Source organism: Amblyomma americanum, chromosome 9, assembly GCF_052857255.1.
Source record: "Amblyomma americanum isolate KBUSLIRL-KWMA chromosome 9, ASM5285725v1, whole genome shotgun sequence".
Lineage (NCBI taxonomy): Eukaryota > Metazoa > Arthropoda > Arachnida > Ixodida > Ixodidae > Amblyomma > Amblyomma americanum.
Genome location: NC_135505.1, coordinates 102965656 through 102993237, shown reverse-complemented (window position 1 = coordinate 102993237; position 27582 = coordinate 102965656). Strand labels below are relative to the sequence as shown.

General features: G+C 48.1%; 1 pseudogene; it reads right to left on the bottom strand.

The window, feature by feature from the left end:
• Window positions 1-828: 828 nt before the first annotated feature.
• LOC144104029 (uncharacterized) lies at window positions 829-2935 on the bottom strand (annotated as a pseudogene).
• Window positions 2936-27582: the final 24647 nt, after the last annotated feature.

The window sequence follows — 27582 nt, the reverse complement described above, 5'->3', positions numbered from 1 at the left end:
AACTAATATTTTATTTTGCCATAACATTGTGTTTAAAGTCTGAAAATATTAAGCAACACAAAAAGTGTTCGAAGTTGTGCTAATAAATTGGCTGGTGGATAACTTTTGCTGCCGCAGGGAAACGCTGACGGCGGTAAAACGTCAAGTCGCTTTTCACGAAAGCAGCCAATTCTACGCCGTGTTTATTGTTTGTTACGCGGCGTATGTATGGCTCAGTATGTCTCGTACATCGTTGGACATCTGAACCGCGCCGTAAGGGAAGGGATAAAGGAGGGAGTGAAAGAAGAAAGGAATAATGAGGTGCCGTAGTGGAGGGCTCCGAAATAATTTCGGCCACCTGGGGATCTTTAACGTGCACTGACATCGCACAGCACGCGGGCTCCTTAGCGTTTTTCCTCCATAAAAACGAAGCCGCCGCGGTAAGGTTCGAACCCGGGAACTCCGGATCAGTAGTCGAGCGCCCTATGCACTGAGCCACCGCGGCGGGTTCTTTGGAAATGGTGAGCGTTGGTTCTCGATAGGGCCTGAACTAGCATGCCCGGATTTTGTGGTACCTATTAACATTTCCACAGGCTGTTCACTGCAGGCATGTAGCGAGAGGTGGCATAGTGGCCCTACGATGCTTGGATCTAGGAACTCTCGCCAATGCGTCGAAGGCACCTCGTCACCGGGTGTATCGGTTGCTAAAGAGAGAGAGAGAGAACAACTTTATTGAAAATGCCTGCAGAATCGGTTAGGCTCCCTCCACGCAAGGAGGACAAGCTTTTACCGCGACGCGGCCACTACGTCAGTCTCGTGCGCTATTCTCCTCGAGGTCTTGGTCTCTCGCTACTTCCGCGGGTCCGAGAGGGCCGCCGCCCTCTTCCTGGGTGTGCTGCTCCCCTTCTCCTCGGTTTCCCTCGGTCGCTGCCTTTCTAGAGCTGCCGAGACCTGCTGAACGGCCTCTAGCTGCGGCGGGATTGTCTTCTCGCTGGCTTCTCGCGGATTTACACTACAGTACCAAATCATTTGAAACGCGGTGGCACTCTCCTTCGCGCACAGTGTACACACGTCACTCGCGTACACACTCTGACACAAGTGCTTAGCTAGCACCGGGGTGAGCAGGAACCTCGTGTGTAACTGTCTATATAACACTGCCATTTTCCGGGTAAGCCCCGGGTGAGGTGGCGGCATAATCTGTCTGTTCAGTCTTAACCATTTCACTATTTCGTTGAAGGTGGTCATCTTGTCCTTGGCACTGCACTGCGACCAACACTCCGAGTCGGCCGTGCTTGAAGCGGGGCGGTTGATTAGTCCTCGCGCAGCTGAGTTGACCGTCTCGTTGTGTTTAACATTCCCGCTTTCCGACACGTCACTGCCCATGTGGGCCAGAAACCACTTGATCAACACAGCACTTTTGCGTCCGATGTCTTCGGCCTTGCGCAGTATGCGCGTGGCCTCACTACATACCCTGCCCTTGGCGTAGTTCTTCACTGCCGTTATAGAGTCACACAACACTAGTGTATCCGGGATCGGAGACGGCAAAGGCGATGGCTACCTCCTCCGCCCGGTGCGCTTCTCGAGTCCGGACGCTCGCCGCGGTCTTCGTTGCACCAGTCGATGCCCCGACAAACACCGCCGCGTATGCGTCGCTGCTCCCTCGATACTCCGCCGCGTCCACGTAGACGGCGCCTTCTTCTCTGGCGTGGAGGTCCACGAGAGCCATGGCCCTCGCCAGCCTCCACTCCTTGTTGTGCTCGGGGTTCACGTTCCGCGGGATTGGGCAGACCCTGAGCTTTCTGTTGATGCTATCCGGTATAGGTAGGTCTTTCTCCTGCGTGCATTCCCTCGGCTCGAGGCCAAGGTCCCGCAGTACGTCTTCCGGTTCTCGTTTCAGAGAGACGCTCGAGTTGCGCCGTTCTCTGTGCTTCGGATATTTTGCCCAGCGTGTTGTGGACTCCCAGCGCCATGAATATTTGGGTGCTTGTGCTCCCGAGGAGACCGAGTGCCGCCTTATACGCCTTGCGTATGGTGGCGTCTACCTTCTTACGTGCGCTCGGCCTCCAGTTGTGGAAGGCGGCCACGTACGTTATGTGGCTAACTGCGAAGGATTGAACGAGCCTCGTCAGGCTCTCCTCCTTCATCAACGCTTTTCTGTTGGACACCCTCCTGATGGGTCTCATTGCCGCCGTCGCTTTGCCCGCTAGCTTGTTAACCGTTTCACCATTGACTCGGTTTCGCTGGATGAGCAGACCGAGCACTCGAATCTTCTCGACCTCCGGTATTACATGGCCTTCCGCCGTCTTGACCGTGATCTTGGGACGCTCGTACTTTACTTCCATGTACTTTCTTTTCCTGCCCGCTCCTTTCGGTGGTATCACCAGCAGTTCTGACATGGCCGGAGAGCAAACGAGTCCAGACCCGTCCAGCTGCTCCTCGATGGCGTTGACCGCTTCTTGCAGCGTTGTCTCAATGTGTTCGTCGCTTCCTCCCGGTACCCATAGCGTAACGTCGTCGGCTAGATGGCGTGCCAGACGCCCACTGCTCTTTCTAGCCGGGTGGCCACCCCGATCATCACGAGGTTGAAGAGTAGCGGAGAGAGCACCGAACCCTGCAGATTTCCGAAGCTGTCCAGCTGCTTCTCTTCGAGCTGCAGGTCTGCCGCGCAGATTTCGTTGGTCCGTTCCGTCAGGAAGTCTTTGATGTAATGGTATGTTCTCCTGCCCATGTTTGGTCTGGATACTTTTTCCAGGATAGCCGAGTGACTTAGTTTATCGAAGGCACTTTGCAAGTCCAGCCCGAGTATTGCTCTGTTGTCCTTGATGCCCGCCGTATCGTCGATGATCTCGTTCTTCAGTAAAACCATGGCGTATTGCATCCCGAGCATGTTCTGAAACCCAATGATAGAATTGGGGTAAAGCTCCGATTATTCCAGGTAACACTGCCAACTGTTCATGGGAACGTGCTCGAGGACCTTTCCCACGCACGAAGTGGGTGAGATCGGCCTGAGGTTCTCTATGTTGGGCGGCCTGCCAGGCTTGGGGATGAGGATTGTCTTGGCTGCTTTCCATTACTTCGGCAGCCTTCCTTCTTGCCAGCACTTGTAGAAGTTCGTGAGCGTTTCGATGGCCGCTTCGTCGAGGTACTTGAGCGCTCTGTTGGTCACTCGATCGGGACCCGCGGTGGACCTGCCATTGAGATCCTGCAGGGCAACTCTGTCTTCCCACGTCTGGATGTCTCGATCTAGCGTCTCGTTCTCGTTGCCCTGGTAATCCGGGTGTCTTTCCGTGGGGGTGGTCGGTAGGTACTTGGCGTCTAAGCGTCGCTTGACTTCGTCCTCCCCGTGTTCGCAGATTGCCTTGTGTAGGATCCTGGCCAGGTTGTGTTGGTGGCCCTTGGTATTGGTTCCGTCGAGGTGCTGCAGTATGTTCCACGTCTTGCCCTTGTGCATCTGTCTGTCGGCTTCGTTGCAGACCTCGTTCCACTGTTGGGTGCATAGCACCCTGCAGTGGACATCGATCTGCCTGTTGAGCTCGACGATCTTCTTCCTTAGACTTCGGTTGGTTCGTCGCTTCTGCCATCTCGCCTTTATGGACTGCTTGGATTATATCAGGTGGGCCAGCCCACTGTCCATCTTGTCTATCCGTTCGTCCGTCTCCAGCTCTTTGGTGGCTCCATCCGTCGTCTCAATGACGTTGGCCGCCCATTACTCGATGTCCGTAATGTCCAGTTGCACCGCGGGTAGTGCCTTTCGAAAGGCATCCCAGTCCGTAACGCGATGCTTTCTTAGGCCGGTGTTGCCTTGGAGCGCTGCGACAACCTCCACCATGTAGTGATCGCTGCCCAGCTCTTGGCCCGTGTTTCTTTATTTCGCTTCTCTACCCTCGGTCGGTTTTGACGAAGGTAAGGTCCGGAGTGGTGTCTCTCGTAACCGATGTGCCGATCCTGGTGAGAAAGGCTGCATCCGTGATAAGGTTCAGTCCCACGTCGGTGGCGTCTTGCATCAGCTCTCTCCCCTTGACCGTCGTTCTGTGGTAGCCCCAGTCTTGGCTCGGAGCGTTAAAGTCTCCGCACACCAGGAGCGTATTGCTCCCAGCAACTAAAGTCGCCTTATGGAATAGTGCCTTGAACCTCTGTTCGTGGGACGGATTGCTGTAGATGTTCACCAGTAAAGTGCTCTCCATCCTCTACTTGCCCGTGATTACTTCCAACGTGCACTGTTCGATTGCGCTTCTGCAGATCATTTCGTGTTCCATGAAGGTGATCACTTTGCCCTTACCCTTGGACGTGTTCCTTTTGTTCGGCGGGCTGTTGTGCGACCAGTAGCCCGATAGTCTCGGCGTCTCTTCGCTGTGTGTTTCTTGAATAATTATGCTAAACCGTCCTCATCGCTACAGATGACGCCGAGTTGCGACGACGCGTCCTTTCTTTTTTTCAATCTTTCCTCTCTCAACTTTTTCAACTCTCCAACTGTCTGCACGTTAAAGCGAATGTGGCTCAGGATGAGCCACTGGGCAGGCTAGTGCCCTTTCCGTATCTTTCTTCCTACAGTCGCAACAACAAGAGACTGGACACTGCAGGGAATGCAACATCTGTTATAACTGCTGTAGTGAAGTTGTAGTGGGTAGAGTTCTTGTAGGCGTCGGTAAGTGCGTGCCTCTGCGAAGCTTTGTGCTTGGCTTAGAGTGGGGTGTGTTCGCGTCGATTTTCTCAAGTCACTATACATCCTTACCGACTCAGAAGAAGCATGCAGAAACTACACGAAAGGTAGAATCTGCAGCCGTCCTAAATATCCTCCGTATAGCAGGGCATCTCAAACACAACACAACCCACAGGACAATCTGGATTTAAGCGCACACGGGAATAGAGGGTAACGAAAAGGCGGATTGCTTAACTCGCGAGATCACGTACCGAGCTCAGGAGCCACAAACTGTGGGTCATCACTATACCGTTGAGATTGGATACTCGGAGATATTGAGTTTTCAAAGAGCAAGGAGGATTAGATACTCTCCTCCGCATAAGTCTGTAACAAAGCAAGAAGCAGCTAGGTGGCGGAGGCTGAAAACGGGAACTTTCTTTAACTTACACATCCTACACAAAATGTATGTTACATAATGCAGGGACAGATGCCCGTGGAGCGGGGCAAGCCCTACGCTATACCATATCACCTGGGAGTGTGAAAGCAACTACACGTTCCACCAACACAAAACCCCCAGTGCGGAGCTATGGGAGAGCCGGCTCACCAGATGCGAGCTCACTGCCCAAAGGGCACTAGTGCAGCACGCAAGCGAAGCAGCTAGGCTCAGTGGAGCATTGGAATAGGGGCCCAACTTTGCTGAAAGAGGTCAAGCGTCGACAGCGATGAAGACGAAGACCGAACCGCCAATATGTTAAAGAGACTTCAATAAAGGTTTTTTCTCTCTCTCTCTCTCTCTCTATCTCAAGTTTGCCAAATAGTCGGCATATGACAATGAGAAAACAAAGTCCTTACGATCTGCACTGTCACCTGGTGGATATTCCGGATACTGAGCGGTGCTGACAAACCTGTGATGGGCTAAGTTTCCTTCTTATGTTTCCAGGTGCCCGAAAACGAAATGGGCGAATGGTTCATTCCATCAATTCGTCGTCACCATAAAATATGCTAGCCGCCCCGGTTAGCTGAGTTAAGTTAAACGACTGCGCCAGTGAAATGGTGATGTCGGCCTCGAAACCAAGACCTAGATAGAATTTTCATTACCTACGAAAGTTTCCTTTTTAGCCCTATAGCTGCGCTTGGTTGAATGTCAGTAATTAATATCTTATTGAAAATCTACTCAACCTTCGGGCATTCCCCCAAAGCATTAGACCAGACACTGTTTCAATCAATTCGCTCTCGCACTGCCATAAGTTTGCCGTTCCGAATAGCTCAGTTGGCAGAGTAACTGCTCCGGTGAAGCGGTGGTGCCGGGTTCGAACCTGGGAGGAGGATTAATTTTTCTTTAACTGCGACGTTTCTGAAAAAATATCGTTTAACTACAGCATGCACCACAGAGTACTGCAAGTGTGTGGTTGAGCTTTGTTCAGACGCTTATAATGGTTCCTAAATGTAAGCTTCGCTTACATGCTTTTTCTTGCTAAACATACCATTTCCTCGAAATTGTAAACCAGCTTCGACAAGAGGTTTCATTGCCATTCACAAACTGAAGACATCCTGATGCAAGAGGCACATTTGAGGAGTTGAGGCTAATGCCTCGTATGTCTCCCATAGGCTGATACCTCCCAAAGGCATCTCCCGCTCTGAAATTTTGTTTTAATATGAGAGCATTGCTTCGGTAATCAGCAACAAAACCTGATATCAGCATTGACCAGCAGCAGTGGTCCTACAAACTCCAGATGGCATGTCTGGGGTACCAAAAAAAGCTTGACTAGAGGAATTTCAGCTTTTGAGGCGAGCACAAACACATAGGCGACAAAACCGCAGTGCTGCATGGAGAACAAAGGTGCACCTAGTTGATGCGTTGCCTTGCGACTGTTCGGTAATAAGTAGATGAGTCTTTGCAAATCTAGAGAAACGTTTCCAACTGAATAAAAATAAAAATGAAAATAAAAATAAAAAGTCGTTGCTGTCGCATTCAAAGCAATCAAGCAGTCTTAAGTGCCCTCCGCAATTTTTCTGTGCTGGTTTTATAGATATTATAGGAAGGGACAAAAGGTTTGCGTGACAAATTGGCCGAGAGTGAACTATGGACCTGCGCAGTCCAGATGATGATGATAGTCACAAATATTTAGCGCATTTATTTTTCACTGTGAATGCTCATTTAAACTTTAACCTGCATTCTTGGAGCCACAGTAATACCCCGGCCACACTGCAAATTTAATATCATTCCAGCCGAATGTTATTCATCGAATGTCATTAGGTCTCCTTCGGTGCTAGATGGTAAAAATAATGCAATTCGAAAATGATGGCAGTGACGACCAGTGAAAAAAAAAAGTACAATTCAAAAGACATCAGCGCGCATAAAAGATGTTAGAAATTGTGGTGTTTCAAAAGCGGGCGAGAGCATTTCTGTATAGTAATATAAGCTTAAAATATTACTGCCGGCAATGATTCATATATTAAGCTATAAAAAGCCGACCTAAGTGCAAAGTCAACCACGAACCCAATAAACGTAAAAAAATGACTGACGCGGCGGTGCGCGGAAATGACTTCCAAAAAATAAAGTGCTCAGTTACATGTTTAAGTACTTGCGAACTAAATGAACATGGAACTCCAACTAGCAAGAATCACGCGAACCAAAATAATCGACGATCGTCGGAAAAGCCCTGCTTCACGGTCGGCCGCTGCCGTTGGCTGCTGCTGGGACCGATAGTAACAGGCATCCACGACAGCTTCTATTGTCACGAGGTTCGCACCAAAACTAATATTTCTTTACCAGAAATAAATAAATACAATTTCTAACTTTGGCAGTGCGCATGCTATTTTTTCGTCACGTGTTTCTGCTGCGTATCTGTTGTCCTGAGTACACATTCGGTTCGAGATCGAATGCGAATGAGTTTTCCAAACTCATTCGATGGCGAATGTCATTCCAACCTAATGACATGAAATGTTCCTGTGTAGCAGCTGATTAATGGCATTATGTGCTAATGTCATTCGATGGGAATGACAATCAATTGGCCGTGTGCTAGGGGTATAAGTTCGGCGGAGGTTGCGATGTTCCAGACGCAGTCAGTTCCACTTACATACCTGCAGCTTCATAAGAGATTATGAAGCGTAGACGTTATACCATTTACAATATATTTGGAAAAGTGACAAGTTTAAAAATGAAGATGAAATTAAAAACTCGTTGCTTTCCATTCAAAGTACGCAAGTATACAGGTTTTTTTATGTATTACAGGCACGCACAAAACGCTTGCGTGCCAAATGTTAGGCTGAGTGTGAGCTTTGGATTTCTGCAGTCATGATAATGATGACCATCAGAAACATCTATAGAATTTATTTTTCAGCCTGGAAGTGCATTTAATCTCTAATCTGCGTTCTTACAGCCACACAATGTGGAGCGGAGGTTGCGCTGATTCCAGACGCACAAAGTTTTACTTACATACCTCTAGGTTCTAACAGATTATCTTTATAAAGCGTGGACGTTATACCATTTACGAAATAGTGGGAAACGTGACATGTTTTATGATTTTCCTAGGCTGCATTTAGGTTTGTACTCAAGGCGTTTTTGAAACTTTGAAGCGGCGACTCCATCAAGTGAATGACATCAAGAGGCAAGGTTTGTGAGCAATTTAATGTGCCTCAAAAGCTTGTGATAAGATATATATCATTCTTTAAAAAATTTATACAAATAGAAATCTCTAATTACAAGTGCATGGCGAAGAGTAAACAAGGATTAGGAGCTGATATAAACTAAAAGAAACAAACACTCGTCTCATTCTAGATACCTGAAATCCGAAGGATGTACATATAAAAAACCGCAAATACTCTGAAAACAGAAATAACGACTAGAAGGCAATCTCTGAAAAGGATCTGAAACTACAAACACATGCGTAATCACTTCGAAACGTGCTGTCTACATCAGTATACGCAAGCTTTTCAAAGCATTATAGTTCATACAGTCATCTCCTCGTTCACTCAGTTCCTTGCTGTGCCGGCACTCGAATGCTGTGGCAAAGTCACCGTTGCCCCTGACAAGTTCATTCAGTAGAGGCTTTGCGTAAGAGGTGCTGCAACGGTAGTAGGCAAAGCGCCCGTAGAAGAATTGCGCTCTGGAAATGCGGAAGAGGCTCCAGGCATTCTGAACTCTGTACCACGACGCTCTTGCAGGCGCAGGTCGGATGGCCTCATCGGTGGCTGTGCCTGCTGCCGCGACAACGGCGGCGATTTGCAGCCCTTCCTTGAGCGCTACCAAGTCATGCATGAACTCGAGGTATCGGACGGATGATGTAGTCAGCATGCATTCTCTGCAATGAAAGTTTCACCAGCCTGATATTAGAAAAGAAATTTCGGGCCTATTTTCTAATTCTAGTATACTATGGCGTTATGTGTTTCTTACACTTCTGATAAATCATTACTGAAGAATGTTTCAGCTGTGATTAAATCAGGCGTTCATACCGCAAATCACAAATAATTCTTCCGTTTATATTGCACTCTTTTCTGCATGATCTTACATTAAGCCTGTAGAATTGCGCGCTCCGCCTTTGATGTAAAGGTAGCAGCAGCATTGCTGGCATACTATGTGTTTGTTTTTAATACACGTTTGCTTGCACATATACTCTCGAAGAGCCGCTTGAAGGCATCAGTTGTCATGATCAAAGCAATCAATCTCAATTTCTGTTTACAGTCGGTTGAAATCAATTTATAAACTTGACAAAGAGAGATGTCAGCCCCTCCCACATATCGGTGAAATTAAACTGACCCTTAACCAGCAGCTTTTTCTGGTGGATGCGTTTCACGAACAGCTACACAAAGACTTAGTCAAGGGTTAATGAAAGGGCTGCTTTCATCATGCCAAACACCATCTTGGAGTTCAAATTTACACATTTGTACTTTCTTTTAGACCATAAAGTTTCATACGAGTGGAGGGCGCCATTATAGTAGCCTTAAAGTGTCGAAAGTGCTATTGAAATGACGTTGGTTGCGCGACAGATTGAGACTAACCATAGAGAGGTTCGACGTACAACTGAAACTTTTAAATCATTTAATATCACCCGGGAACTAGAGGTTCGGCCGGTCTGCGTAGAAGAAGCCATCATTTGTACGATACAATTTCGGCAAAGACAAAGCGCGTTCTGTGTTTCCAAAGACAGGCGTAGGCTCGTAGTTCACCCACCGCGGTGGCTCATTGGTTAAGGCGCTCGTCTATCGAGCCGGAGTACCCGGGTTCGAACCCCACCGCGGCGGCCGCGTTTCAGTGCAAGCGAAACGCAAAAAAGCTCCCGTGTGCTCTGCGATGTTAGTGCACGTTAAAGATCCCAAGGTGGTCAAAATTATTCCGGAGCCCTCCACTATGCACCTTACTCTTCCGTTCTTCTATTAGTCACTCCTTTATTCCTTCCCTTACTGCGCTGTTCGAGTGTCCAAAGATTTATGTGACAATTACTGCGACAATTCCTTTCCTGAAAAGCAATTTTCATTTTTTTCTCCCAGTTCCAGCTGTCTTCTGAAAATAATAATAATTGTTTTTTGGGGAAAGCAAATGGCGCAGTATCTGTCCTGGCGGACAACAGAACCGCACCGTAAGGGAAGGGATAAGGGAGGAAGTGAAAGAGGAAAGGAAAAAAGAGGCGCCGTAGTGGAGGGCTCCGGAATAATTTCGACCACCTGGGGATCTTTAAAGTTCACTGACATCGCTCAACAGACGGGCGCCTTAGAGTTTTCCTTCATAAAAACGCAGCCGCTGTGGTCGGGCCTGAGAAAAATGAAAATTGTTCTTTGGGGAAAGAAAATGGCGCAGAATCTGTCTCACATATCGGCGGACAAGTGAACCGCGCAGTAAGGCAAGCAATACAGAGGGAGTAAACGAAGGAAGGAAGAAAGGCCGCAACCGTCTGGAAGACGTTTAAGTAACGAGCGTTTGCTGTTTCGTTTACTAGATGAAGAAAGCGAAGAAGAACGCGCCGCTCTTCTAAAAATAATAATTTCTTTTTGGGGAAAGGAAATTTATTTATTTTATTTATTTGAAAATACTGCAGCCCCATTCCAGGGGCTATAGCAGGAGTGGTTACATATATCATGCGGTACAGTTGCGCGCATAAAGGGGTACATGGCAAAATGTGAAACAAACGCTGCATACAACATCATATAATGCTACGTCTCAATTTCGGACGCAAAATCAGACACAGAAAAGGCACGTATATTTCCATTTAAAGAGTTCCAACTCTCCACGGTACGCGGAAAAAAACTGTATTTGAAAGCGTTAGTACGGGCAAAAAAGGGTTGGATATTAAGATCGTGATGGCTCCTGGTTAGAGATGGTTTTGAAAACGTGATATGCTTACTCTCTGAGAGGCATTTAGCAGAATGCACTATTGAGTGAAGAAGTTTTAAGGACTCAGTTTTCCGGCGGGATGCGAGCGGACTTAAGTTTAAGGAAGATATCGCAGATGAGGGTGAAAAATGAAAGTCGTAGCGGCGAAAAATAAATCTTACAGCTTTTCGTTGTACAGATTCTATTTGATCAATTTCACATTGCTTATATGGATTCCAAACATTGGAAGCGTATTCAAGAATAGGGCGAATTAGAGTTTTATACATGACCAGTTTCGTCTCTTTAGGAGCATCCCGTACTGTGCGCCTCAAGTAACCTACATTTTTAAGAGCTTTTGCTGTGATATGATCGATGTGTTTTGACCATGACATATTGTGTGAAAAAACAATGCCAAGATATTTATATTCATGTACCCTTTGCAAGGATGAATAATCGTAATTAGAAGGGCATGAATAATTGTAATTAGAAGGGCATAGGCGGTTGGTGAAAGACATGACAACTGTTTTGCTGAAGTTGATTTTCATCTGCCACGTATTGCACCAATCACAGAATATACCAAAAGACTCATTCAGAAGGAAGTGATCACTGACAGAGTTAATAGTGTGGTACAATACACAATCATCGGCGTATAGACGGATCTTTGAGGTTATACTGTCAGGCAAATCATTAATATAAAGTAAAAACAACAAAGGGCCAAGGACAGATCCTTGGGGAACACCTGAGGTTACGTCAGCTTTCGAAGAATCGACAGAATTGAAGCGAACAGACTGGGAGCGGTGCGAGAGGAAAATCGGCAATCCAGTCAACGAGTTGAGAGTTATTGAGAATGACTTTTAGTTTGCATAACAGTTTAGAGTGAAGAACCGTATCAAAAGCTTTTGAGAAATCAATGAATATGGCATCGATTTGGTTACCGGCACCTATGCTGAGAAAAATGTCATGCGCAAATTCTGTTAACTGAGTCACTGTACTAAATCCTTTGCGAAACCCGTGTTGAGCCCTTGACAGAAGTTTAGTTGCTTCAAGAAATTCCATGATGTGTTTATAAATAATGTGCTCTAGGATCTTACATGAATGTGCAGTTAAAGAGATCGGCCTATAGTTAGAAAGAAGTTGTTTGTTGCCGGATTTATAGAGCGGGAGTACATTGGCAAGTTTCCATGAGGAAGGGACAATGCCAGTAGAAAGAGATTGTTGAAATATAATTGAGAGATATCGACACGACCAAAGAGAATAACGTGCAAGGAAGGTATTTGGGATACTGTCCGGTCCAGCGCATTTTTTTTAATCAAGGTGCAAGATAAGATTTAAAACGCCCTGAGTGCTAACCGTGATATCAGAGATAGAACGGTCATGATTAGGAAGACAGAAAGATGGAATGATGTTATTATCACGTGCAAAGACAGAATGAAAGTAAACATTAAATGCATCACATATTTCAGCGGGGTCAGAGACAATTTCTCCATTAATAACGAATGAGGTAGATGAAGTGCCTGAGGGTAGGACAGATCGCCAAAATTTACGAGGGTTATTGCTATGCAGCCCTTGAAGCTGAACGCGGAAATAGAAATCTTTAGCAGAGTGCATTTTATTACGAAGTTCATTTTTCGCAGCTTGAAATCGAGCAATGGAATCAGGGTTATTGCTACGTGTCATGCGCCTCAGCCGAGACGCACGACGTGACATCTGCAAAACATCTCGATTAATCCAAGGGAGAGTAGGATTTCCTTTCTTCGTTTTGACGGGAACAAACAACTTAATGCACAGACTAACAATCTTTTCAATATATTCAACAAGGTCATTAACATCGCCGTCACGGCTGAGCGCGCAAAAGGAGTCGAAGCACTCGGCCAGTTTGTCGATTATGGAGTTGTCGTCAGCGTGATGGAAATCCAGAAATGACGTGAACGTGCAGTGTGGGTTACTATTAAAGCGGGATAGAGAAAGGAGAACTGCTTCATGGTCGGAAATACCATCGACAACCGTGCACTGAAATCCGGTCTCTATTAGGTTGTGGCTCAGGAAGATTAGGTCTAGCAATGAATTTAGTCTGGTAGGAAACGAAACTATTTGAGTGAGACCAAGAGAGAGCGAAAGATCTATCAATTCTTTTGCTAAAGAAGCATCACGGCCAGAATAAGACATCGATGGCCAGCGAATACCAGGCACGTTAAAATCACCCATGAAGATGATGTTTGGTACTGAAAGACTATGCATGAACTGGCCAACAGAGCGCAAAACATCAACAGAAGTTCCGGGGGGTCGGTAAAAAACGCCAATAATAACAGTCTTTTTTTCCAAATAAATCTTGCACCAAATTGACTCAGTGTTGCAAGGAGCGGGTAGTATAGAAAACCGTTTGCTGTTTCGTTTATTAGATGAAGAAAGCGAAGAAGAACGCGCCGCTCTTCTAAAAATAATTCCTTTTTGGGGAAAGGAAATTACGCAGTATCTGTCTCATATATCGTTGGACACCTGAACCGCGCCGTAAGGGAAGGGGTGAAGGAGGGAGTGAAAGAAGAAAGGAAGAGGTGCCGTAGTGGAGGGCTCCAAAATAATTTCGACCTCCTGGGGATCTTTAACGCGAGAAGCGGACTGTAATACCCTCTGAAACTGGGTGAACTGCCACCATGCTTCGCTACGCGTGCACGGACGCCGCATAGCGGAACTATTGCTGCCTAGACCCATCTATCAGAGAAATTACGTTGTACGTTTACCAATTGTTGTGTTGCACCCCATCAAGATACGTCCCTAGCGGAATTTGCTTCGTTAGGGAGCAAGGTGAGCCATGAATTCGGCTTGCAATGCTATATGGTAACGCTTCAACTGCATGTACGCTTATATTGCATGTATACAATGTTTACCTTTCTGTAATTGTGGTTTTATTTCTATACCACAACCCACAGGGTTTTATTTCAACGACCAAATTCGGTATACAACTGTCCCCGGATGGGTGCCCGTTGTTGCCGGAGTATGTAGAGTGGAATGAATGAATACATGTATAACCGTCCAGTAACGGGACAGTTTTCCTTCTCTTTTTAGGATATTTTTTGGTGAGAGGAGGGGCGGGCAAGAAAAGAGAGGGCACAACCAATTTTAATAGCCGCTATATTGAATTCGAGAAACCGAACCTGCGCCACCATTTCGACCCCTGACGTCATATTCACATAGTTCCACCTCTATCCGCCATAATAGACTGTCTCATCAGCATTAGCATGCGGCAGGTGATTGTTTCTACAATGCTATTGTAGATGACGCCACAAGTATCAATGAGAGATGCGCTGTTTTCTAGTTGCAGCTACAGATGGCGCTTTAATATCAGGGTGGTAGGACACCTCACGAAATATCGAAACGTGATGAGTAGTTGCTGCCACAGATGGCGCTGTGATACAGGGTCGTACAAGACCCCACGATATCTCGATACTTGATGAGTAGGAGCCAACGCTCTTATAAGAGGTGCAGAAGTGGAGAGCTCCGGAATGATTTCCACCACATGGGGATCTTTAACATGCACTCACATACCACTGCACACGGGCGGCTTAGTGTTTCGTCTCCATCGACACGCGCCCGCTGTGGTCGGCGAGAAAAATTGCAGGTCACCGGTTTCTGCGATTTTCTCCCTACTACACACGGTTCGCGAGGAAACTTTCACGCATTTTTTATTTAATAATCCACCTCGCGAGGTGTTTGATTGAGCACTGTACTGTGCTGCTTCAATCTTTTTTTTCTTAGACAGCACCGAACACCTACCATTAAAAGAGACGCACAAAGTTGTCGTAACTACGTACAAAAGACTGCAGATATTTTTCAACCCCTATTTATATGTATTGCTTCTCACTGAGCACTTGTATTGCCTTGTGGTAGCTTAAGGGGAAGTAGTTTTCTCTTTGTATAGCATAACGCTGTGCATGTGAAAGACTAAATCAACTCTACACCTGCTCCTGCGCGTCTTGGCTTAGTAGCGTCCGAAACACGCTGGAGGTCGATGTCGCGCACCTCTTCTGGTGTCCGTTTTATATTAGTCCATTTCGCTGTCTCCCGTGGCATTCGTGGATACAGGCACTGTTCATGTGATACCGATGCCCATTTTGGGCCCGGTGCCGACCGGCCACCCGCTTGGCAGAGCGCACGACAGGGTCTCCTATGCGGGAATGACGACTTTCGCAGTGCTGTGCGTGGAGGCACTTTAGAATTTAATTTTGGGGGGATAGTGCTAGCAGAAATACTGGTGGTGCGCTGGCGCGCGTGCGCGGCGAAGCCGCGGGCTTTTTCTATCTGCAGCATCACAGCCTCCCCGTAGCACCATATAATATCTGCATAATCGCCGCGTGATGGCTGCAGTGTTGGGTGTACTGTGGCTCTGACTCTCTCCATTTTCTGATCTTAAGCTGCGCGGTGGCTTTGACGCCAAGTCGTGCGAAAGCATTTCCGTCGCGTCAAGAGTGGCGCCGACGGTTGGATTCCATTTAGTTCTGTTCAATCCTGGCTACCTGACTTTACTTAGTTCGAGCCTATCGTAGGACGTTCTATAGGTCGGACAACGCTCTTGCTGTGTCGCCGAGATACACTGCAGCATGGCTCAGGGTACGCTAAATCAACTCGCCATAAAACAAATGCTTCCTCGGACGTCTCCTTTGCGCAAGTAATGAACCAAAGACGTGCAGGAGTTGAGGCGGTCGCCTCCAGTTTATCAGCGGCACTGACGCCGTGAAAGCGCGGTCACTGAGAAACCACAAGCAAATATCGAATCCCTAACGTGAGCAGCACCCATGTGCTACACTTCTATAAATCTGAGCCATGACACGGGGCGGAGATCCGCCGGGGAGGAAATGTAGGTGACCGCTACCATTACAAGTATATTTCATGGTTACAGCAGAACAGGCCCCGTATACCCTATTTAGGTTTTGGCACGCGATGCTTCACACTGCCAGGGCGTCTTTATTGTTGCCGTATGGATTAAAGCCGCACAGAGCGAAATGTGAGCTCTTTTAACATGAAATGTCACTGTGCTCATGTAGAAGCACGACAGCGTTAAAAGCCGCGTTACGCACAAAATCAGGCACCGGGGTTGTTAGCGTTGCGGGCGATCAAAAGGGTGGCGTAGGATAGCCCAGGCAGGCACCCTTGGAGAGGCGACCTGGGTGGGCCGTGCGGTCGTGTGATTTTGTGAAACGTCACAACCTACCCATCGGATCGTGAACAAACTAACCAACCTGATAGGCTACAGTTAAATTAATGGTTGATCGCAACAGGTGGTACAGGTAGAGCACCTTCGGTCGCACAAGGCCCACCAGCGGCAGCACCTGGCATTGCAGGGAAGTGGCACATCCTTTCATCGCAGCGCCAATGCAATAGGAGTGGTATGAGAGCCCCCAGGGACATATGGATATATAGTTGAGTAGGACCAATTTCGTATATAAGTGCACGAACTCATTAACGCTATCGCGTAAACAACCGTAAGGTAGAGCTTAAGTGCCCCCTTAAATTTTTCAGTCTGCTCTATGCACATACTACGTGCGTAGCATCGCGCCATGTTGTGCATACTGCAGTTTTGTCACAAAATCAACAGGTGTACGTTATTCATCGACTACTACACGAAAATACACAATCTACTACGCTCTACCTAGACAAATATATAGATGCTAGAACACAAACAAATATATTATTGCATATATTATTGCCCGAATTGATCTGAATGCGGACTTATTCTACTAGGCGAGTGAGTAAAACAGGCTAAGGTTAGCGATACCTTAAAAATATAAAGTGTTAACAAGCAAAGGTGAACATTTTTCTTCAGTTCGACAAATGTTGCAAACGACAACAGGCTTTCTAAGAGCGGTTTGTGATATTGCCTCCGTTCCTAAATTATCACCTCGGGAATGGTACACTCTGCAATGTTGTTCAACCATCCAACGTCCAACGAATCACATAAGCTTCACACCGCATGTACGAATAAGCTAAACAGAATGCACAAACTCCGTGAAAGACATTTCTAGCCCAGCTCCTGTTTTCATCCTCAATTCAAGTCGGAGTAATATACATTACCTGTAGGATTCGAGCGCCTTCATCGTTTCTGGCGACCAGCCATCCCAGTCAACGAGGTTAATCCACAGCAAGGTTGCCATGCGACTCGCGATCACCCCTGCGTCGGCGAGCAGCGGGTCGGTGGTGCCGGAACTCAGCCAGCCATAACCCAGCGAAGACACGTAGAGGGTGGTCGCGTTCACAAAAAACATGCGGTCCATGACTCTGGTCTTGGCGTCGTCTCGAAACCAGGGCACGCCTTGGCGCGCCTTTTCGTTCCTAGAGTCGAACTCAAAGTTCAACGCCAAGAATAAGTTGCGGACGAAGCCGTGCCTGGGCATGTGGGGTACGGCAGGCTCCCGGAATATCAGTTCGCCAGGAAGCAGGAGAGAGAAATTGCCCACCATAGCCAGGAAGTGTTCCGTGTCGTTCCCGGCCGCCACCAGCCGCCGAAGGGGGGCGTAGACAGCGAGCGCCTGCCGCGTTGCCTCGAAGATGTTGCGCAGCTGGCGGTCTTTAGCGGGAGTCGCGAGTGCCGCTACGTATGTGACGCGCCATAGCTGGGCGCTGTCGTACAGGTGCTTGTAGCAGACTTCTTCGCTACGCATTGTGGGTGAATTCAGAGGGCCGTCCTTTTGAATGTAGCGAATGGCGTCCAGAGCGAGCAGAAGGACCACGTAGAACACGGACAACGGCTGCTTCCTTGCGTCAGTCAGGAGTTGAATGTCGTGGAGAAAGTTATCTTTGGACACCATCGCAAATCTTTTGAAATGGTCAATGTCTATGAAGTACTCGAAGAATATTTCTTTGATCTGCGACGTATTCATAATTCTGAAAGATTCACAAATCTCGGTCAAAGAGATGGACGAGCGTCTCCACTTGGCGAGAGGGAATTTCTTCCCCCACTTGGCGATGTCCTCAGCGGTGTAGTTGGTGTGGAAATGCTCATTAAGGGTGGAGAGACTGACGGCATAGCAGGAAGCGTCGCAAAAGGTTTTATAGCGAACGGTCTGCTTTATTCTTCTGATGAACGTGAGCTGAATACCTGTTGTCGCTATATCAAAAATAACCGTGAGGTGGTATCGCTGTTTGGCAGCAAGCACCAAGCGCAGCAGGTCGGCGCCACTCATTCGCTCTGTGACGTTGGCGATTTCCAGCATGCTAGCCACGGCATCTCTGCTGCGCCTCTCGTACTGCCATATCTCCTCGATGCACGTTGTGTAAAAGGCGTGAAGTGCCTCCGCAGCTTTACTGCTGTAGTTCTGGGTGCCCTTGATAATGCTGGTGGTGACATCCCACTAGAAAAAAAGAAATCCCACAGGGGCAATGCGAAGTTTCAAATTGTTGATATTGTAAGTAGCTTAAAAGGGTGTATTACGCAAACAGTACTCCCCAACATCGATGCGTGTTCCAGACAGTAGCGCTATTTCATATTTTATTGTCCTAATTAAAAGAGGCGCCCAAATAAACAGCAAGTATAGAGTAGCCATATAGGAGCGTATTTTTTTTCCGGAAGGAAGTACCGAATATGGGGTGGGATCAAGAAATACTGCTCCCAAGGAAATGTCACGCATCACCTCATGTCCCGTGTAGTGACGCAATTCGCGTGTCGACATTTGGTGTTTAATTTCGAAGCTATTGTTGCAGGGTCTTTTTGTGAATAGTAGAAGTTTAGTTCTCAACACCCACATGCAGATATTGATGAAAGAAATTACGAACTGGAGCAGCCCCGGCTAGCATTTGTGAGAAACTGAATGGAGTGAAGGGCCTGGAATTCGGTGTTCTGAGTAAAATGAATGCCCCTGCTCTTATTTGCTGCGTATAAGGCAATTATGCCCATACAGATTGGAGAGTGGGCACCTGTATTGACTGGTTTATTGAGGTCATGTGACGCAAGTGGGCATGCTTATGTGTGCTTTGGAATAAGCGCACTAAAAGGAGTGGAGAGGAGTTCTCTTATTTGGGGGCCTAACATTCCACCAGTGTGCACAAGGTTGCGCCCTGACCACTAGCGAAAATTCACGTGCCTCAGTCCAACTTGTGAGAAACTGCCAAATGCATCGTTTACGGCACGTGAGAAAAAACGTTTTAGGAGACTGCGGTAACCGCATTCGAGGAATGCGAAAGCATTGCCGCCTCCTCATTTCTCTTTTCCCATTTTTTCCTCTCTTTGCCTCTCTTTGCTTCACTTGTCTCTTCTAACATTAACTCGATCAAGCACTGATGTAAACTCATCCAATTTCCCAATCACCACAATAAATTCTTACTTAATCAAGCACCATCAATTCCCCACGTTGAGTTTTCAAACTTGGCGCCATGCTTCGTTTTGAAATTGGGCGTCACGCGTTGGCTGCACCTACACTTCCGGTTTTTTAAATTCGGCGCCTCAAGTTGTCCTGACCGCGCCCACTTTTAGGCATTTTTGGCTCTAATTTTTTCACTAATCAAGATATTCGCATAATTATTTTCGACATCAACTTCACATCATCCTCTTCCCATTACAATCATTTGTTTGACACTTCCTCGTCTATGTGCCTCACAACTGCTGCGCGCCCGTGTTGCGCATAGGACCTTGTCGGTATAGCCTAGTGATGCCTTCACATTACTAAGTCAAACGAACATTCCTGATTAAGCTTTGGAATCGCGCGGTTCATTCAGCTGGAAGCAATCATAAGGATCTATGCACAGTGACCGCTTTGACTGTTGTGCTTGTGTGTTAGACAGAAAATTTTATAACCATAGTTAAAGCAAGCAACTTCCATAAGTGTCACCAAGCTACTGAATGCACTGAGCGCTCTAAAGAATGATGCCGCTAAGAAGCTGCGCGCTATGGGAAAGTATGATATAGACTACGAATAAAAATGCTTCCGGTGCCTTCCAGGCTCTTGAAATTATAGAAATTTATAAATAGTGAGTTCAAAAAGAAACCGAACTTTTGAAATAGCGCGCTAACCGGCAGGGGGCGGGCGCTTCGGTTACCCTGAGCACATATCGGCAAGTTTACAACAAAAGCTGCCATTTACCGCGTTCCGCTCTGACCTTACTTGACGAGTTAGAGCCGCTGAGCTGAACGCGTGCCGAACCTGCTCGTCAGATAAGGGCCAAAGTGACAATGAAAATAGTAGAACGTTCTTGCCTGCGTTGTCGTTTTCGTTCCTTTTTCTCCTGTCCTGTCCCCTTCGTGCAGTCCTGCCTCTTATCATAGAATGAAACAGCTTGAAGAACTACGCGTGAGCTTGAAATTTTGCTACAAACTTCGCTGCACTTTCACAAAAGACATTTCAATGGCTACAAAAGCCAACACAGAGGCCAGTATCTGTCGTACGCAGTGCTGTGAGTTGTTTAAGCATTTTAAACACCTGAGAATATCAGTCGACGATGATCCCAAGCCTGGACGACCTTCTATATCAGTAGATGATGACCATGCCGATAGAGTTTGTGCTTAAATTCGTGAAAATTGTCGTTTAACTGTTATAAAAGTTGCTGACGATGTGTGCCCCAGCAAAAGATCATGCAATTTTGAGCGACAAAAGATTGTGCTACATCGTACCAGTGTCAAATTCGTGCCACGCTTTATGATTGACAACCAGAAACAGACCCGCGTTGAAATCGGCCAGAAGCTGTTTTCCACTGCTAATGACAATGAAAAGTTCCTTAAGGAACATCATTGCAGCCGACGAAATGTAATTTTATGGCCATGGTATCGAAATGAAGGTGCAGCCTTCGCAGTGGGTGGGCAAAGGGTCTCCTCTTCTAGAAAAAAGCCCGCATGAATAGTTAAAACACCAGGGTTATGTTGATTGTGTTTTCTGACTGCAAAGACATTGTCAATTAGGAACTTGTACTACGTGGTCAAAAATTAAACATGCAAGTCTAGTAGGGAATCCAAGCGCGCTTGAGGGATGCCGTGTGCAGGAAGAGGCATGAATTGCTGAAAAACCAGAATTGGATGTTTCTTTATCACAATGCACTGCTTCACGTCTCCTTGTCCGCCGCTATCTAGAAATATATCACACTCCCGCTGTGCCGCATACAACATGTTCTCCGGAGCTAACCCAGCAACTGTTTCCTGTTTCCAAAAGTTGCGACGAAGTTGAAAAGACGTCTTTTTTAAAACCATAAAGGAGATTCAAGACAATGCGACAAGAGACTTGCTCATTATCCGGGAAAATGCGTTCCAGAAGGCTTTGCAAAAACGGAACAGACGATACGAACGAGGTCTTGCCAGTGGAGGGGACTACTTTGTTGGGGACAGTGCTTAAAATGTTATATAATAAGCAGTAAAGATGTTACAGAAAGTTCGATTTCTTTTTTAACACACGGCCTTCTTCATTGGGTAATTATAAGGCAGGTGTTCAATCCAGCTCAACAAAGTCTAGTGGACTTGTTTGTTTTAAAATTTGAAATTAGCAGTTCACTACCCAATTGAAAATACTTATAGCGTTGAATACTACCCATGGGAAGCAAGCATACTCTATTTTTAAGAATTCAACTTGAAGCATTGAGCTCGGTGCTTTAGTAGGATATATGCGCAATCTCTTCATGGCAGATAACAGTGAAGGGCACAGTGCTTGTTGTCTGCGTACCGCTTCCCACCTTTGGTACGGACGAAGGAAAAATACAGACAGGAGCACTGACTCTGGCGCGCAGCAAAGCATTCAGCAATAGTGATTTTGCTACTCAAACACCCAACGTGTGCCCACTGCTTAGCATTGAGCTGTACTTCTTAACTCCGCTCCCATTAGCTCAACGATGCGGCTTTGTGCTTGTTTTGTTCCCACCCTATACTTCTTTCAGAAGTAGCGATATCGACACGCCACCTGCCGACACTGCCACGAAACGAAATGCTGTGTCTCCGGCCGCCTAGATCGAACACAATTGCTTATCATGAAATTAAAGGCACAGTACAGTAACTGTTTGACTTCTCCGTGAACACCTCAACCGCGTCGTAATGGAAGGATGAATGATGGGTGTGTACAGGGGAAAAAGAGCGACGTGCATTAATTCAGTGCTCCAGAAAAAGTTCTACCTCCTGGGAATCTTTAGTGTGCACTGACATCGAACTCCATGCGGCTGCGTGTGTGCCCCGTCAGGTTCAACTCAAGGTCACGAGAAGGGCCGAAGAGCACCGCCGGTAAGCCACCTAGCAACCGGCCTAGGAGGAGCCCACCGTGCAGATGGGAGGACCACCCAATTCGTGACCACGATTTTTCTAAAACCAATGTTATTCTCTTATCCAGGCGGCCGTACAGATGCGACCAGCGGGCCATGAACAGCTGGAATGCAGCCTTTGCGTTTGATCTGCTAACAGCGAAACGCTAAGCAAAATATTCTTTATTCTCTAGCCTACAATAACACGTTTGTTTATGCAAAGAAAACTTTTCTTTTCATGAATCTGCAGTTGAACCACCAGGAAGAAAAAAAAAACGCGAACAAAACAGATGAACACAAGAAGGAAAACAAGTTGACCTTAGCCGGGAGAGGTCAGTGCTAGCGGAGGGTAATTGCCTTTTGAAGACGTGGTGGCTGTCTATTAGAAGTGTGATACACCTGGTTTTAATTTCTCCCCTAGGAACTAGTATATTTTTCTTTAGAGCGCCGCTCTTTTGTGCTCGTTCCAGCTTTCCATGTCGTCGTAAGTAAGGAGGAGTGTTTCGGCATGTTACAGGTGGTGTGTTGGCAGGTAGCATATCAGCGTAGGGCTAATCAGGGTAGAAGATCGGCGAGGGTAGCGGATCAGCGAAAGTTTGCTGCCGTGGCAAGATCCCGGAGGGTGGCTAGTAGGGTAACACGCCACCTGCCAGCGGTTGCAGGTGGGCTGTGAACAGCCGCGCTCAAATTTTGCATTACCGACCTCGTAATTATCTGTCAATTTTTTTTGTGCTCGCATTTTGGTTCTGTTGTTGGCGTTTCATTCGCCGCTGATGTTACGTGCCACCTTGCAGCAGGATCTGTTAAGTGTATGTTCAATGACGGAAAAAGCCTTTTTACCTCGCCTTATATTGCTTCGTCTACGCGCCGCCCGCGTTGTTTTGGGGTGTCGCCTGTGTATACCCGTGAAAATGACATGGGTACGCAGACCATCAACAAACCCGCGAGGGGGCCGGTACGGAGACGGCACGGTAGACGTGAAAAGCGCATGCTATGCAGTGCGTATTTGAATGAGCTGCGTACGTAGAGAGTAGGCCAGTAGGACAATTTTTTCGTTGCCTGTAAACCATTCCAATAAAAAGGAAAATTGTTCACTCAGCAGTAAAGTGCCTTTCTGACACCAATGGTGCCTCTACACAGCTGAGTAGTACAAATTTTCTAAATACACACTCTATGCGGGTGTTGCGAGATGTAAGTGCACATTAAAGTACCTCAGGTTACCACGAATAATACAGTGCCCTTCACTGCTCTATGTTAGTCGATCCGCAGAATCCGAATGATACAAATTATAGACAATACCGATTTCTTGATGGAGTACCAATGCTCACTTCGTAAACTTTCATGAAAAGCAAGAAGTCACACACGCGCAATACGTCTGCACGGGGAGCGCGCCTGTAGAAGCATGCACGATGCTGCAGGTAAGCTGTATGAAGCAGGATGAAACAGACGATAGTCGCAGAAACTCAGGCGACAGCGCCAGTGCAGCGCCAAGAAGCAGACAACCCCCACACATGCCCCGGCGCATGCGCGTACTTGGAGAATATGGGGGAGGAAGCGTCTGCATCACATACCTCGTAACCGCGGGAGCAGGGGCGCGCTGCACCAGGGAGTACTGCACCAGCGCCAACGCATATCCGGGCGCCATAACTCAGACGTCCCATCAAGCTCTATTCGATGTAGCAAAACTGACCTCCTCTTATCAGCGGAGTGGTTGATCGTGCCTATCTTATTCATATCGCGGACTAAGCGCTCGCTCTCATATCATCACGCCTGACAGTTGACCATTAAAACTGCCCCGTGCTATTAGTGGGGTGGTGGTTATTTTTGATTATCATTTACAGCCAAAGTAGTGTCTCCATAGAGCATTCGAAGCAAATTAAAAATAAATCCCAACAATAACACGCGAATACTTTTTAGTACCTTCTCTTTTGGCAGTTTTCAGAGTTTTCAGAGATATTTTTTTTAGGGATAAATCTTCAGAGGTGCCATGTATAAATGTTCGAGGAAGGGCAGAAGCTCCACTCATGTATGCGAAGCACTTAATGCCATTGGCGTCGACGACGGAATGGGAAACTTTTGAGGTGTGCCTGAGGGCACGTCCCTGCAAAAGTGTACAGCAGCGTAGAAAATGACAACAGAAAGAGAAAGCATTTGCCATTCCAGCGTTTGAGCCGTCCATTTCATCACTCACTGTGTTGTCATTTTTCGCTGGTGCACCCCCTAGAAGAACCTCTGGGGGTTTACTGATTGTAAAGCCTGCACGTTCTTCGAGAAAAGAATGCTCACCACCATGTCGCTGACCACGTCGTGCTGGACGAAATCGTGCTCGATGGCGTTCTTGCAGATGTACGCGAAGAAATCTGTGCAGGGTTCCTGGCTACTGTCGATGACGGCAAAGAGCCTCGCTGCCTCGTTCGGGCAGCAGAACGGTGTCTCTGCGTGGCTCGCGTTGTCCCGCTTGGCAGCCCAGTTACCGGTCAGCCAGACCAGAGCTGCGGTGGCCGCGACCAAGGACACCCCAGAGGCGCAGCCAATGAAGGCGCCTGCCGACTGTACCTCCTTGCTTCGCAAGAGAGAAGTTCGGGAGACCTGGCGGCCACTGCCAAGGGTCGCATGGATGTCTTCTGCCATGACCCGAGGCTCCTTCTTGTCTGTCTTCCTCTTCTTCTGAAAGCAGGCCTCGAGGAGTACGTGCACCTTATGCGAGGCCAGCGCCCTCTCTTTGCAACCGATGCCTACGGCGCGGGTAGGGCTCGCTCGAGTGCTGCCCTCCCGCGGTTAGCATCGAGTTGAACATGCGGTATATTTCATGAACTTTATGTTCACGACATTAGAATCAGTGCGAGTGCCCGGATTTGTGCATCGCAGAACGCTACGATGAGCGGGCAGTGCCACCAGACGGAGCAGATGGAAGTTGATGAAGACGGCGCTCTTTAATGCACAACGCGAGAGTGCGGTGAGGCCAACAACAACGAGAGTGCGGTGGAGCCTAACACAAGGCGTGCTTGGCTTTCCCATAACGGCAGACGAGAAAAGTACTGGTTTATGGTTTATGGTGTATGAGAGTTTAACGTCCCATATCGACTGAGGGCTACGAGGAATGCCAGAGTGAAGGGCTTGGGAAATTTCAGCACCTGGGGTTGTTTAAGGTGTTCTAACATCGCATATTACACGGACCTCTATAAGTTATGTCTCCATAGAATTTGGAGTGCCGTGGCAGGGACCAAAGGACGCATAGACTCTAGTCTCTCCACTCGTGTATCGGCAGTCTTACCGTGGTTGTGCGCATTCTAGTGTATTAAAGCGAGTGCAGAGGATATATACTGAATCAGCTGCAAAAACCTTTTTTAATTCCACCTTTCAACTTTACCCGTCAAAGCCTGCCTTCGCGCCAAGGGAGCTTTTGGGCCGTGGTCGGTGAACTCTCGCCTCTGCGGCCGACCAGAAACGATCGATCAGTTTTGTGGTGCATTGATGCAGTGTTTTTCTGGGGCTTGCTTCCACAGACAATCAAAAAGGACAACACAAAGGAAAGACACTGCGATTCCGTGCAATTTGGTAATAATAATAAAAATAATTGGTTTGGGGTGAAAGGAAATGAAGCGGTATCCGTCTCATATATCGGCGGACAACTGAACCGCGCTTTAATATAATAATAATTGGTTTTGGGGGAAAGGAAATGGCGCAGTATCTGTCTGATATATCTTTGGACACCTGAACCGCTTCCTAAGGGAAGGGATAAAGGAGGGAGTTGTTGTTGTTGTAGTGGTTTTATTAAAAATAATAGTAAAAAGGAAGGAAAAGATTTTTGCTAGCCCCGGCATTTGCCATCGATACTGAAGCACCTGAGCTGGGGCAGCGGAAATAAAGGACAGCAGGCAGTATGAAGAAATGAAATGGAAGAGGTGAGGGGACAGGAAGAGAGGATAGGGGGAGAAGTAATATGTACAAACTATATACACAATAAAAAATGTGTCCAGGTTGTGCGCGTGATTAGTTCATTTTAGAGGAATTAAATCACACACCCGCACAGCACTGTGTTGGTTACAGCTGGAGTGGGGCATCCAGTTATTAATCGTTCAAGGTAGAACTCGCGGAGCCTTCGTTCACTGCGTGTAACTAACTGACGGAGAACAGACGGGACGTCAAGCCCGTGTGTTCGAGGAATGCACAGAGGCTCACCAAAGTTCGCTCACGAGTGCGCGCACTTCCCTGCGGCCACAATAGCGTCTTGATGGAGTCTGGTAGTATGCCCTGCGCTTTATAGGCCGCGAGCATATCGCGACGAGCATCGGCGAACGCGGCACAGTGAAGGAGCAGGTGTACTAGTGTTTCCACTGCACCGCATCCGTCACACACTTCACTCGTCGCGATCCCGTGACGCACCCGTCGTTCCCCGGGCCACACGCCGCCAATGCGCACGCGGAGGATCATTGCACGTTGTAACCCTGTAAGTGCGCGACAGTCGGTGACACTGTCGATGCGCTCACCTCCCGCGATGCGTGGGTCGGGGTGCTGCTTTCGGAGATGGTCGTGGATGGCCGCACGCACGTCCTCCAGCGCAAGGGGCAGGTCGCTGGCAGGTAGTTGGTGTGCAGCGGTCGCGAGGTCGTCAGCTTCTTCGTTGCCGGCGATGCCGCAGTGACCGGGCACCCACTGTGCACGCACAGCACAACCTCTCTGCGCGAGGCGCTCGATGCGCGAGCGAATTTCTCGCACTAGTGGGGTACCGCGGCCGTTAGATTGCAGGCGGCTGAGGGCGGCGCGGGAGTCGCACAGCAGAGCACTCCTGGGCGGCGGAGGGCCGATGGTGAGGAGCAGGTCCAGCCCGAGCCGGATCCCCATCAACTCCGCCGTGGTGGAGGAGCCCAGGAAGGCTGCGTGTTGCTGGCTGTGCAGTCGTAGGGCGGGGATGGTGGCCGCCACAGCAAGGGAGCAGCTGTCGCGGGCAACTGAGCCGTCGGTGTACACGAGGAGATGGTCCTGGAGCTCCTCGTGTATGACGGCTCTGGCCAGCTGCTGCACAACACAGCGGGGTGTGCTCCGCTTTCCCGCAATGCCGACGATCTCTCGCTGTACCTCCGAGGCAGCAGGCCAGGGCGCGCAGGAGCCGTAGGGGGGTGGGCCTTGGGTCAATTGCTCATACTCGAGCAGCGCCGCGCCCATTCGTGAACGCGGGTGCGAGCGCATACGCTGCAGCAGCGAGCCGCCGTCCGGTGCGCGGTGATGCCGGTCGATGTGATTCAATGCCCTGCGCGCTGCTTGGAGCTCAAGTGGCCAAGCTCCTGCCTCAGCCAACGTTGCGGCGCACTGCGAGTTATTGGGCAGGCCTAGGCACACGCGCAGGGACTTGCGCTGCTGAAGCTCGAGTTTCTTCCAGCACGGCTTGTGCACCGTGACGAGCGGCAACGCATAGAGCACCGCCCCCAAAGCTCCGGCATTGTATAGCCGCAGCGCG